Source organism: Tupaia chinensis, unplaced genomic scaffold (genome assembly GCF_000334495.1).
Source record: "Tupaia chinensis unplaced genomic scaffold, TupChi_1.0 Scaffold141099_1, whole genome shotgun sequence".
Taxonomy (NCBI): domain Eukaryota; kingdom Metazoa; phylum Chordata; class Mammalia; order Scandentia; family Tupaiidae; genus Tupaia; species Tupaia belangeri.
Window position 1 is genome coordinate 28890 of NW_006200965.1, and position 14540 is coordinate 43429.

The 14540-nt window shown below is 36.8% G+C and overlaps 1 pseudogene; it reads left to right on the forward strand.

Moving 5' to 3' along the window:
- LOC102483607 (vomeronasal type-2 receptor 116-like) overlaps positions 1 to 10785 on the forward strand; it is a 21777-nt pseudogene extending 10992 nt beyond the window's left edge.
- Positions 10786 to 14540: the final 3755 nt, after the last annotated feature.

Below are 14540 nucleotides of genomic sequence, written 5' to 3' on the forward strand. Positions count from 1 at the left end.
CATATCTGACCCCAGCTATTTTATCTATCATGCTGTGCATGTGGTGGCCCAAGTTCTTTATAAGATGCTTTTGCTTAGAATAGAAATGGGATCTCCAGGAGATGCAGAACAGCCTATTCTTCTCTGGCAGGTAAACAGCCTTCACAAGCACCTGATAACTATTAGAGGTTTTTTCTTTTTCTTTCTTTTTTTTGTGTGTGTGTGTGTTTGGGGTCCCCCTCCCCATAGGACACATACATTCATCAGAGAGAGACAGTGAGAGGGAAAGTGAGATATGACACCTCTCCCCCAGAGGGTAATGGCCACACCACAATTCCTTCTACTACATTCTCCTCCTGTGATTTTTGGCAAGCATGCACAAATGACTGGCATGTTTTCAAGCTTCCAGTTCTGTGACTCACGCCATGGCCAGTCATGTGGGAGTCCACCTAATGATATTATTTGGACTAGTCACATGTTCTTTAATGAAAGAACATGCTGATTCCTGGAGGGTTTTTTTTTTTTTTTTTTTTTAGCTTTTGTTACAGTGTGTGTCCACTCACCAGAAAGAGAAAAAAATATGATAAATCTCCCCTGGGGAGATGGTGGTGCTGCCATCTCTTCTCTATTCTTGGGATTTTGGGCATCCATACACATGTGCCCAACATGATTTTCAAGCCACTGGGTCCAGAACTTGAATCACAGTAGGTCATGTGGAAACCCAGCCACCCTAACTACCATAACACCTGTTGAGTTATTTATTTATTTTATTTCTACAGCTATTGAGTATGTGCCCTCACCAGTGAGGCAGAGAAAGATGGAGAAAGTGAGAAATCACCACCCAGAGGGGATGGCCATACCAGAATCCCTTCTTTTTCATTCTCCTCTTGGCATTTTCAGCATGCACACACACGTGCACATCATGAAGTTTCAACAGCTGCATCCAGGATTCAAACTGTAGTCCACTACATGGAAGTCCAGTGATGTAACCATTATGTCATCTGCTGGTCCCTGGTGAGGTATTTTTTAAAAAAATCTGAAGGCCAGCAGATGGTGTAACGGTTATGTTGCTGAAAAAAAATCTGAGGGCCAGCAGATCGTGTAACGGTTATGTTGCTGGACTCTCACATAGTCAAGCATGGTTTGACTCCTGTGCCTGGTGACTGGAACTGATCTGATGCTGGGCAAGTGTGCATGTGTGCCCAAGATCCCAAGAGAAGAATGGAGGAGAAGGGATTGCAGTGTGGCTATCCCCCCCAGGAGTGGTTATTTCTTGCTTTTTGTCTCTCTGTCTCTCTCTGTTTTTCTGGCAAACACCATGCCCTATAACAAAAATCTCTCTCAAAAACAAAACACACAACCTATGTTTTCTTCTCAAAATAATAAGATTAGGCAAATTTTAAGTTTATTTCACCCAAGGTATATGGGTAATTGTTATTTCTACTTAGAGAGTTCTGCCACTAGAGAATCAGATTTCAAGGTATTTGGCTGGCTCTCTCTGTCTGTCTGGCGAGCACACGCACCCTATAGTGAAAACCTCTCCAAAAAAAAAAATGTGCACTATAGCAAACTTAAAAATAATAATAATGCTTAATAAAATACAATGAATAATTTTTAAAAATAAATACTAAATTTGTAAATTTTATATAAAAATATCAAAAGCAGACAAATACATCAGTCAAATTCGTTAAACAAAAAAGTTAATACAATATAAATATATAAAAATAAACATCAGAAAGTTTAATTTTTATCTTATTTTCACTTGTATTAACAATAACAACATTTGATTCACACTTTGAACAAGTTTGACATTGACACTTTAAGAAGCAAATTCAGAAGTTAAGAGAAAAATATGTTTTATTAAAAATCTCTTTAATGAGGCCAGCATATTATGTGTTGGTTAAGTCACTGGACTCTTGACTATGGTTTCAGTCCCAGACCTGGCAGTTTGCTTTCTCTCTCTCTTTCTCTCTTACATGAGTACACATGCCCTTTGACAAGTTTAAAATAATAAAAACAAATAAGAACAAATAAATAATTCGCTTTTAAAAATCTGTTTTGTAGGTTGAACCCATGGCCTGGTGATTAAGGCAGATAGATTTTACATGGCTCAAGTCCCAGACCTGGAAGCCTAAGAAACATTCCAGGCATGCGTGTATGCATGCAGGCCAAAACCTAAAAAGGAGGGAGAAATGGAGAAGGGATTTTAGCCTGACCATTTCCCATGGGAAATGTTTTCTTGTCTTCTTTTCTCACTATTTCTCTGTCTCTCTGTACAGACACATTTCCACTAGGAAAAACAAAAAGCAAAAATATCTATTAGAATTCAGAAGTTTTAATTTTATATTTTGTCACAAATTGTTTATTGTATTGTCACATGATAATCACACTCATCAAAAGATGTACAAAATAGAGATAAAGAACAAAACATATTTGTTCCCTTTTCAAAAGCTTTACTGCATCTAAATAGTATCCAAAAGTGCACATATTTAATGTACATATTTGGATAAACTTGAAGAAATGCATACCTTTAAAATATCACTACCACTATCAAGAATCTAAACCTATCCATCTATATAATGTTTCTTAAAAAATGTTCCTACAAGGGGCAGGCAAATTATGTGGTGGTAAGGGCACTGGTTTCCTACATGATCGATTGTGGTTAAAATCTTGGACTTTTCAACTTGCTTTCTCCCTTTCTCTCTGTCTCTTTTTGTTCAATATAAGATATTAATAATAATGAATAAAATAGAATACTTATGTCAAAATTATTTATTAGGTAAGGCATTGGCATTTTCCAGACAAAGATAAGAGAAGTGAGAAATCACCGCCCCCCCCATAAAAAATGATCATAATGTAATCATGATCATTGGAATTCATGACAAATGGAATTCCCTCCACTGGGAATTTCGGGCATGCACACATATGTGCTGGTTTTTTGGGAAAAAAAGATAATTTTATTATTATTTTTTAAAAATTGATCAAAGAGAAAGAGAAAGGTAAAGTCAGAAAGCAATTCATTAGGTGTAGGATTTGAACTATGATCAGTCTTGTGGGAGCCCATCACCTTATCACCATTGCCATGTTGGCCCCACCTAGTGAGTTTTGTAAGCTACAGGTACAGAACTCAAGCTGCCATCTTGGCCATATGTGGTTTAAGAACCTTAACTACTCCGCTCTCTCACCCCATATTGTGCCCTTTATGAATGACAAGGATTAGCCTCTAATTGGTTCATACCAGATTTTATTAGTTTGGATTTCACAAGAGTGTGAGTACAAATCACACTCTGGAAAACATACTGGAATTTTTCTGATGAGTGACAACTACTCCTCCATTGTCTTTTTTTAAAGAGTTCATCTTATATGAGCCCCAACCTGCTGACCGTTCAAACCTAACTGAGCCCCTACAGAAAAGTGAACATGTAAATAGAAATGTTAAAATAGAAAGATTACTTTATAGATATGGACTGTCCACTCTACATTAAATGCAGTCTTAGTTTGTAAACCCTGCCTTTAATCCAGCTTCATCCATTTCTGAGGAAAAGCCAACTGACAAACAGCATTGGGTACAACATGCCCCTGGATGAAGAAAGAAATATGATACAGTATGATAACCACAACCTCGTGAGATTTTCTAATCACAGTTGGTTGCTCATTAAAGTAGGAGACTTTATCTACAGGAATTCCCAGGATCAAGGTTTGGTCATTAAAGAAGAGATGATAAACTGGTCTGTTAATTTCAAAGAGGTACGATGTAATTTCAATATGAAATACATAGAGGTGGGTTCAGCAGATTGCATAGTACTTACATCACTGGACTGAAATCCCACATGAGTGATCATGGTTTGAGTCCTGGACCTGATGACTTGAAACTCATGCTGGATGTGTGTGCCATTCTCTTGGGGGGGTGGGTATGATATCTCACTTTTTCTTCTCACCATCTGTCTGTCTTTCTCTTTCTGGTGAGTACACACACAAAAAAAACCCCCAAAAATCAAAATATATACAGAGTTATCTGAACAGAGTCTTTAAATAAAATAATCTGACTACTTTAACTCAACAATAAATTTGATTTTTACAGGGTAGCAGATGGCATCATTATGAAGGTTCTGGACTCTGACGTGGCAGACTATTGCTTTACTTTTGGACCAAGGGGCTTGAAAATCATGCCTGGCATGTGTGCATGTGTGTGAATGCCCAAATTTGTAGAGTAGAATGAATGAGAAGGGACTTTATCATGGCTAGCTCCCTGAGGTTTAATTTTCTACTTATTCTCTCTGTCCTTATCTCCCTCCTGTGAACATTCATGACCTATGCAATTTTTTTTTGAGAGGTTTTCGCTATAGGGCTCGTGCACTCGCCAGACAGACAGAGAGAGACAGAGAGACTTTTACATCCAGAATTGTACTATCTGATTTTGCTTAGATACATTCTAAACTATAGCAATACTTCCAGTTTTTATAAGCTGATTTGTGTTTTTTACATTTGTTCAAGCAACAGTTCAATGAATGAAATCAATGAGGTGGTGGTTATGTATACACAGTTGAATATCTTTTAATAAGATAGATATTTAGAAAATGTATTTTTGAATTTTTAAAATTATTTTTTAGAAAGATTTTTCCTGTAGGGCACATGCACTCACCACAGAGACAGAGACAGAGAGGGCAAAATTGAGAAATCATGCCCCAGCGAATTGCCACACCATAATCTCTTCTCCTTCATTCTCATTTTGGGATTTTGGGCAAATGCATACGTGCACCAGGCCTGAGTTTCAAGACACCAGGTCCGAGACTCAAACTTGGTTCAGCCATGTGGGAATCCAATGACACAACCATTGCACCATTTGCTTGACTCCAAGAAATGCGTTTTTACAAAATTTCATTCTGTGAATATCATAGATTGCACTTACATAAACCTAAATGATATTTCACACAGCACATGGAATTTATATGGCCTATACTATTATGTTATAGGAGTACTAACATATATGCAGTTTATTAATGACTGAAATATTTTATGTTTTTATGGAGCACGTGACTTTTTCATATGTATGTATATATGTGTGTGTGAAAAAAATTCTCTATATATCCTGAAACCCTTTGTCATTTGTAAACAAAGTCCTTCTTAAAATTTGGTGTAATGTAAAGACAAGTAGATTATAGATTAAGATACCATTCATGTTTTTGTAGATACCATTCACATTTTCTCTTGACATTTTGCATACAGTTCTTGTTTTATTAAAAATTATTTATTTTCTTTATTACTTATTTTTATTCTTCAATTTGATGAGAGAGAGAGAGAGAAAGAAAGTGAAAGCAAGCAACCATGTTGGGGGCTTGAGCCATGGTCAGCCCTGTGAGAGTTCAGTGCTCTAACCCCCACACCACTGCCAACATTTTGCATACCATTCCTCATTGTACTAAACATCTCAAAGCATTGACTATAATCTCAGGCAATTAGATAAGTCAGAAGATTTATTCAAATATCATGTTTTGTACATGTATCATGTTCATATATGAAAAACAGTGCTCAACTAGTGTCAGAAGCCCAGAAATGGAATAACCACACTCATTATTTATGTGTTGGCCCATTCATTTAAGTTAACTTTTTATTATGTATCTTCATATAATAGTATTGGATATTTTAAAATCCAGAATCTAATATTTTCTACCCAACCAGATATGAGAATATAGTATAAATATTAATAGGGGAACACAATTTTTCAGTCTTTATCATGTAAAAACCTGCATTGAAATGGTTTTAAATTAAGTCATTACATAAGAGAAGAAAATAACACCAGGGACATTTTTAGTAATGTATGAAATAAAGTACTAAGGAATCTTGGAAATATTTGATAAATAATACATAAAGGGTACCCACAGGTAGTGAGGTGCTTAAAGCACTGGACTCCCACATGGTGAATTGCTGCTCAAGTCCCAGAAATGGTGGATTGTTTTCTCACTTTTACTTTCTCTCTGCCTCTTTCTGGTCAAATTATAAAGAAATAATTATAATTATATATAATTATAAATAAAATTACATAACAATATTTTTTAAAAATTAAAATATAATAATGCATAAAAAAGAAAACTAAGAATACTAGTTCTTAATTAGAAGGCTAGTTAAGGGGGCCGGCAGGTTGTATAGTGAGTAAGGCTCTGGAATCCCACATGACTGACTGCAGGTTGATTTCTGGAACCCAGAGGCCTGAAACTCATGTCAGGCACATGTGCATGCATGCCAAAAATTCTGAGAAGAGAATGGAGAGTGTACTGTAGTGTAGCAATCCCCCAGGGGTGATTTTTCTCTTTTTCAGTCTGTCCCTATCTCTGGCAAGTACATGTACCCTATAGTCAAAATCTCTGTCTGAAAAAATAAATAGAAGCCTAGTTAATATCTAAAGAATAAACACTGATGAACTATTAATTGCCAGTTTTCTCTAAAGTAGAGAGAAATAGTGACATGTATTCAAAATAGCTCATAACATACATTAATATGACTGATGATTTTCTTTTCTGCTCAGACTCCTGAGTCTGTGTGTAGTCACAGCTGTGTTCCTGGATTCCAGAAAATTCCCCAAGAAGGAAAACCTGTTTGCTGCTTTACTTGTGCTTCTTGTCCAGAGTCAGCTATTTCAAATCAAACAAGTATGAAATATATAACTACACTATCAGTCCCTACTATTGCTCAATAAAAATGAAACTATCACTATTAGAAATAAAACATAGGGACCTGTATGTGGCATGGTGGTTAAGGCATTGTCTCATGTGGCCAACCTCAGTTCAATTCCCAACCAAGAACCTTGAAACTCATGCCAGGTACATGGACATTTGTGCTGAATATCCTGAAAGAAGAAGAGACAGTGGCATGGCCATACCTCTCAATGGTGATTTTTCACTTACTTTCTATCTTTCTGTCTCTCTGGTGAGCAGACATGCTTTATAGCAAAAATCTTTTAAAAAATTAATTAATAAATGAAACATAGAATACCACAGTTATTAATTCACATAATTATTGTTTTGCTATATTTATTTTATAAACAATTTCCTATCCTATTTTATGTAAGCTATTTCCTGCCTATGTCCATTCTATTAGGCTAAACTCTGAAACTATTTCCAATGAACACCCTTGCAGTTTCGTGCTGGGTAAGAGTGTAAATTTGGAATCACATACTGAACCACACTAGTCATGAATAGGAGGATGTGTAATTGCCAAGGTTACCTGTAGGTACCTTAAAGTTTGAATCTGACTTTGAGACCCAGATGATAAGCACAAAAGAATTTCAGATAAACTATTATAAGAATATTTTACAACTTTTTAAACTATACTCAAACACCTGTGCAATTAAGTACAAAGAATTGACTAATATGGTAATACCACACTTTGATCTATATTGCAGGAAGAAAAAGAATCATAGTTTATAAATTGAGGATGCAACATTCTAGTATACAAAATATAAAATTTACCTAAGCATAATAAAATCCTGTATTATCAAATATGAAGCATGAAAAGTTATAAGAAATTATGCTTCCATTTTTATGAAATATAAGAAATAAGTATGGTTTGAATTCTTACATAAGGATTATGCAATTGCAGCCATTTTAACAGTAGAAAATACTTGAATTTCATCACTAGTAAAAGTTAATATATGTTCAGATAAGAATATACCAAGAAAAAGTATTATTTATCTTTTATGAAGGAATTGCAAAAGCATGTAATTTTGTAAAACTAGAAATAAAAATAGAGGTACAGGGCTAGCCCATGGAATGGTAGTTAATGTGGCTGAATGGTAGTTAATGTGGAACCCAGAGGCCTGAAACTCATGTCAGGCACATGTGCATGCATGCCAAAAATTCTGAGAAGAGAATGGAGAGTGTACTGTAGTGTAGCCATCCCCCAGGGGTGATTTTTATCTTTTTCAGTCTGTCCCTATCTCTGGCAAGTACATGTACCCTATAGTCAAAATCTCTGTCTGAAAAAATAAATAGAAGCCTAGTTAATATCTAAAGAATAAACACCGATGAACTATTAATTGCCAGTTTTCACTAAAGTAGAGAGAAATAGTGACATGTATTCAAAATAGCTCATAACATACATGGATATGAGTAATGACTTGAGTCCCAAATCTGATGACTTGGAAAACACACAAAGGGTTAATGTGTTGTCCAAAATTCTGATATAAGGAAAAAAACGATGCGTAGGTTATTGTGGATGAACACTTCGTGGAGTTGGTGCTGTCTCACTTCCTTGCTCTCTCTGAATCTCTCTCTAGTGAATCCATGTGCCCCCTGACAATAAGGGCCAGCAAGTGACATGTTTGTTTAGACGCTGGACTCCCACATGACCAATTGTGGTACAAGTCCCAGACCTAGTTGCTCATTTTCTCACTTTCCTTCTCTCTGTCTCTATCTGGTAAGCACACATGCCCTACAACAAATTTTAAAAATAATAGTGATTGCTTTAAAAAAGAAAAAGAAAAAACAAAGTAAGAAATAAATGGTTCGTGATCCAGAATAATATATTCCTGTGTTTGTGGATACCAAACTTGGCTCTGAGACAGAAGCCAGGAGTATCTGCTGATTCTAAAACTAGGAATAGGTACTGCAAGAAAACAATGTTATTGAGTCACTAATTATTTTAAGAATTATTTATTTAACTTTATTTGTCATTATTTTTTAAATTTGCCAAAGGGCATGTACACTCACCAGAGAAGTAAGAGAAAGAAATATAAAGGGAAGTGAAAAAGTAAGTTGTCAGGTTCGAGACTCAAAATGCAGTCAGCCACTGGGAGTCTCATATCATTACCATCATGCCACCTGATGGCCTCCACTCTAATTCACTGAGAATATACTGGGTTGCTGGAAAAGTCATGACATATTTTTCATTTATTTCTAGGCAAAAAAGGGGTATGACGTTTATGACAACCCAATGCTATTGCTTCAGTTTTACAAAATAAATAAACGAATAAAACATTGAGAAATAAAGAGAAACCCTACCTATTTTTGTAAATAATAATAATAATGATAATTGAAACACAGCCATGCCTGTTAATTTCCATAAGCTCTGTGAAGGTTTTCCTGGTACATAACAATAGGGGTGAATATTTGCAACAGAGACCTTATAATGTATAGAGGCAAAAATATTACTACCCACATTAAAAAAAATCAACAAACCATGATTTCAGAGGTATATAACTGGATACATGAAAAATACCCCATCTTTCTATCGTATACTTAAAATAAAAATTTCACAAAAACTTGATACATAGGAGCAATCAAATTCCATTCAAGATTCAAATGTCTTATATTGAAACACTCCAATATTTACACAGGAGTGTTTATGATAGTATTTACAGAAAAATCAAAATGTACAAAAAGAAAAGTTTGTACACAAAATGACATGTTATATACAAGAAAAATCAATATAAATTAAGTTTGAGTGATATTTGTCTTAATATAGATAAGAAAACTATTTATTACTATTGTGATAAGCAAGTATGATAAGCCATGAAAATACAAGGTTTAGCAAAAGGAAAACTCAGGAAAGAGTAGAGAAGAGATCTGAAATAAATTCTCATCTTTGATAACATCATTGAGAGCCACAAGATGGGCCAACCAAGATCCTCATGTGCTTAAGACCCAGTTCCAAATCACTTTGTTATTATCTACAGATGAAAAATATTCTCCCAGTGTCATGAACAAGGGCTCTTAATTTGATGTATCTTGGTATTAGCTCAGGGGCTTAATCTGTGCAAAATGACAAAAAAAGTGACCATTAGCTTCAACATGACAAGCAATTATTGAAATTGAATTGCTATACCTTTGCTTTTTCACCAGATGCAAAGCAGTGTATCCAGTGCCCTTCTCAAGAGTATCCAAACAGTGAGAGAACTCACTGCCTTCCCAAGACTGTGACCTTCCTGGCTTTTGAGGATGCTTTGGGGTCAGCCATGGCCTGCATGGCTCTGTGCTTCTTTGTCCTCACAGCTGTAGTTTTGGGAGTCTTTGTGAAGAACCAAAACACTCCCATTGTCAAGGCCAACAACTAGGTTCTCAGCTTTATTCTGCTCATCTCCCTCCTGCCATGCTTCCTGTGCTGCTTTCTCTTCATTGGTCATCCTAACACAGCCACCTGTGTCCTCCAACAAGTTGCATTTGGCCTTGTGTTCACTGTGGCTGTTTCCACTGTTTTGGCCAAAACCATCACTGTGATTCTGGCATTCAAAGCCATGAAGCTTGGAAGAATAATGAGGTGCTTATTGTTCTCAGGGGCTTCCAACTCTGTCATTCCCATTTGTTCCCTGATCCAAATGATTATCTGTGGAATCTGGCTGGGAACCTCTTCCCCCTTTCATTGACATAGATTCCCACTCTGAGCCCAGAAACCTCGTCATTGTGTGCAATAAAGGCTCAGTCACTGCCTTCTACTGCGTCCTGGGCTACCTGGTCTTCTTGGCTTTGGGGAGTTTCTCTGTGGCTTTCCTGGCCAAGAACCTGCCTGACACATTCAATGAAGCCAAGTTCCTCACATTCAGCATGCTGGTGTTCTGCAGTGTCTGGGTCACCTTTGTCCCCGTCTATCTCAGTACCAAGGGGAAATTCATGGTGGCTGTGGAAGTCTTCTCCACCTTGGCCTCCAGTGTGGGGCTTCTAGGCTGTATCTTTGTGCCCAAGTGCTACATAATTGTGCTACATTATTCTGATAAGACCCGATGAGAACTCCGGGGAAGCTTTAAAATACAGAAGGAGGTCCAAATTAAACAGGCATTCTAAGGTCTTATCTCATAAGCCTGTATCACAATTTTAGGGTTTTGATCCAAAAATGCACCCTGGTTTTATATCCTCATGTGATAAAATAACTGAAAATGACTGACTTCTTAAATTCATTTTTTAAAATTTTAAAACTTTTTTTAAATTCATTTTTAAAACAGTCATTTTGTATATAAAACTTAAACAGGTATTAAACCTGCAACTATGAATGATATCTTAGATTATTTGGTAGTTTTACATTGTGTGTATTGATTAATTGTTAAATTTTATTAACTAGCTTCTATTCATTGTGTTCTCCTAGAAAGCTTTTTCTTTTTATGTAGTCAGAAATAATGTCTTTATTTCCATGTCTGATTTATTGATTTGTATCTTCTCTCCCTTTTGTAAGAACTATCTAATGTTTAGTAAGCTTGTTGATAAAAAAAAATAATAAAACTAGCTAGTGGTTACACTAGTTCTCTGCATGGTTTTCAATATCTCATATTTATATTTACTCTAATCTTTTTCAATAGTTTATTTTTAACTATAGGGTATATATATTCTCATAGGAGAGACAGAGAGAAAGATACTGAGTAATCACTCTTCTCTAGGGATTTTTGGCATGAATATACATGCACCCAGCTTAAGGTTTAAGACACTAAGACAATGGGACCAACAGATGGCATAATGACTGTCGCTGGACTCTTATGTAGTCAACCATGGTTCGAGTCCTGGACCCGGTGGCTTAAACTCACACTGGTCACAAGTATGTGCATGCTCAAGATCCCAAGAAGAGAATAGAGGAGAAGGGATTGCAGTGTGGCTATCCCCCCATGGGGGTGATCTTTCTCTTCCTTGTGGAGCTCGTGCCCTATAGCAAAAAGCTCTCAAAAAATTAAAAAAAGGAAAAGACATTGAATCAGGAACTCACGCCATGGTTGATTATGTAAAAGTCCAGTGAAAAACCATTATGCCACTTGCTGATCCCTCATTCTAATCTGAATATCTTCGTTTCTGCTAGCTGGAATTTCTGCTTTCTGGAGTGTGTTGATGTGTTAAATTGTGCTGATCTGATGTGTCCCATATTTTAATTTTTCCATTCCAGAAAATTTTATCATACCCTCTTCATAATTTAAATTTACAAACTTGCTAAAGATTTGACCTCAATGTGTAGAAACTGCCTAGAGACACAAACCAGAGTACAATTACATGAAGAGAACAAACAAAAGACACTCAATAAAACAAAGTGATTGTTGTTTGCAGTACTTTAAGTTGGTAATCTATACACTTAAAAAGTTGTGGGGTCAACAGGTGGCATAGTGGCTAGGTGCTGGATTCTCACATGGTTAACCATGGTTTCAGTCCTGAACACAGCATCTTGAAACTCACACTTGTTGTGTGTGCACGTGTGCCCATAATAGTGAGAGGAGAATGAAGGAAGAGGGATAGCAGTGCGGTTTCACGCCAGAAGGATAATTTCTCACTTTCCTTCTATAACTCTCTCTTTGTGCTCTGGTGACTGCATGCACCCTGTAAAAAGTGTGTCTCTCAAAAACAAGTTATATAGTGGGGCCAGTGTGTAGTGAAGTGGTTAATGCGCTGAACTCCCACATGTCCAGTCAGAGTTCAAGTCCTGGACCTGGCTGCTTGAAAAGTCACTCTGGGCATGGGTGTGTGTGCATGTCCAAAATATCAGGAGGAGAAAGCACTGCAACATAGCCATACCCCCTAGGGAGTAATTACTCACTTTCTCTCTCACAGTACTTCTCTGCCAGGGACACATTCCTTATGACAAAAATCTTTTAAGAAAAAGGAAAAAGAGTTGTATATCTGCAAAATGATACATTGCTCATTATGTGTTAAGCAGTTTTAAGAGAAAATTATACATTTAATAAATTGCATTCCAGTAGTAAATTCTACTTTTAATTTCAATGTAATTATTGTACTTTGATTTACTCTTTGGGCTGAGTTCTGATAATATTAAACTTTTAATTTAAAAAGATTAACATATTTTAGCTTTCCTACATAGAATCTCTTTTGCACTGTTGGGAAAACAAAAGGAAAGCACTTGAGATCGCGATCTCTATTCAGAGACTGTTTTACTGCTTGATTACCTTTTATGGTTTAACATTTAAAATGTTTGAAAGAAGTATATTATGTGGCTTTTAATTTACATTAATGTAGAAATATTAGAGAGGAGTGAGGGATATTTTAGGTGGGGCTAGGATTGTGGCCAACCCTAAAGTTCCCCATGTTACCTTTGCATTCTTTCTCACAACTAGTCAGGAGATTCAGCGGGGAGGACTGAATTAGGAAAGGTTCTCACTCTGGAATTTTTTGAGCCAAAACACTTGGAAGTTGAGATGGAGCAAAACATCTGGCACTCTCCAAGGACTCCAGCTAAGGGAGCTAAGTAGGGAATGTTTCTGGAATGTAGGTGCCTAGTCATCTGGGTTCCAAGTTCTTTTAGTATTTATTGTCAATCAACTGAGGCCACTTCCTGGGGTCTCTTTTTTTTCTGTGCTACTCAGATTCTATTTTCCCAAGGTCCGCCCTGGGTCATTAACTGCTCACCCTCATTCCATGCTGAAACCACAACTGAACACAGCTATACCATGTCTGAGGGCCCACTCACAGACATAGGGAAGGATCCCAGCTCTGAGGAGAAAGAACTGGAATCACTGCTGGATCATCCTTGTTTTCAGGGCTGTGGCCTGGACAAGCCATTTTGCCTCACAGGATCTCCCCTTTATACTCACTTGCACAATGAAGATTGTTCCAGCCTCTGCTTTTAGGGATGTCACCAGGTATATGTACCTCTAATACCTATATAATCCATGGGCTAGAGTCACGTGTAGCAAATGCACAAACTTAGAGCTGGGAGTATTACACAATGGGGTGAGAGGTAACATTAAATACAACTCCAAACAGCCTGAATTCTGATCTGTAATATATGAAAAGTCATTTTTCCATTTTTCCTCTTGACTTTACTTCCTAGTCTGCATCAAAGGAAGGTTGGAATTAACTGAAATTCAGATACTGACTCTCTGACATAAAACTTATCAGAGTTTTCCATTATATTTAGACTTAGAGGGGCCAACAGGTGGCATGATGGTTAAAATGCTAGTCTCACACATGGCCAATTGAGATTCAAGTCCTGGAACTGGCAGCGTGTTTTCTCACTCCATTCTCCTCCCCTTGTCTTTCTGGTCAAATCAAAGCATAATAATAACCAAAATTGAATAAATAATTCTTTAGAATTACAGCCTAGTTCCTCAGGTTGGCCTATGAAATTATGGGTTTCCTGGAACCCCATAATTGCTCCCAGTGATTACTGCTTGCTGGTACACAGATCATAGCGTAATGACCTCCTCCTTGTTTGGACTGCATTTAGATACTTGCTTCTAGATCAAAAAATTTTTTTTAATTTAAAAAGATAAAAAGAATAAAAGGAATGCTCCTACCAAGAATGTGTTATGTTTGTGATTTCTGTCTGGCTCCCTCTCTCCTGTGTTTATTCTGTCTATCCCATCGCTGAATATTGGAAATCAAACTAAAAATTTCAGTTGCTTTATGGTAAGGCTCCACTGGCAAAAGAATTACAGAAGGTCCTTCCTAGCCAATAAACAAGAATGTATACTCCATTCCAAACAAACCTGCCAATAACTCATGATTTCAGAAACTGATCCTGCTTCATGAGGACCTCAGCTGAGACCACAGCCTCATCCTTCTGAGACACCCAGAGGCAAAAGCAACTAGCCCAGCTGGGCCTGGGTTCTGGTCCACACTGTCAGATAATACCAGATCATTGTA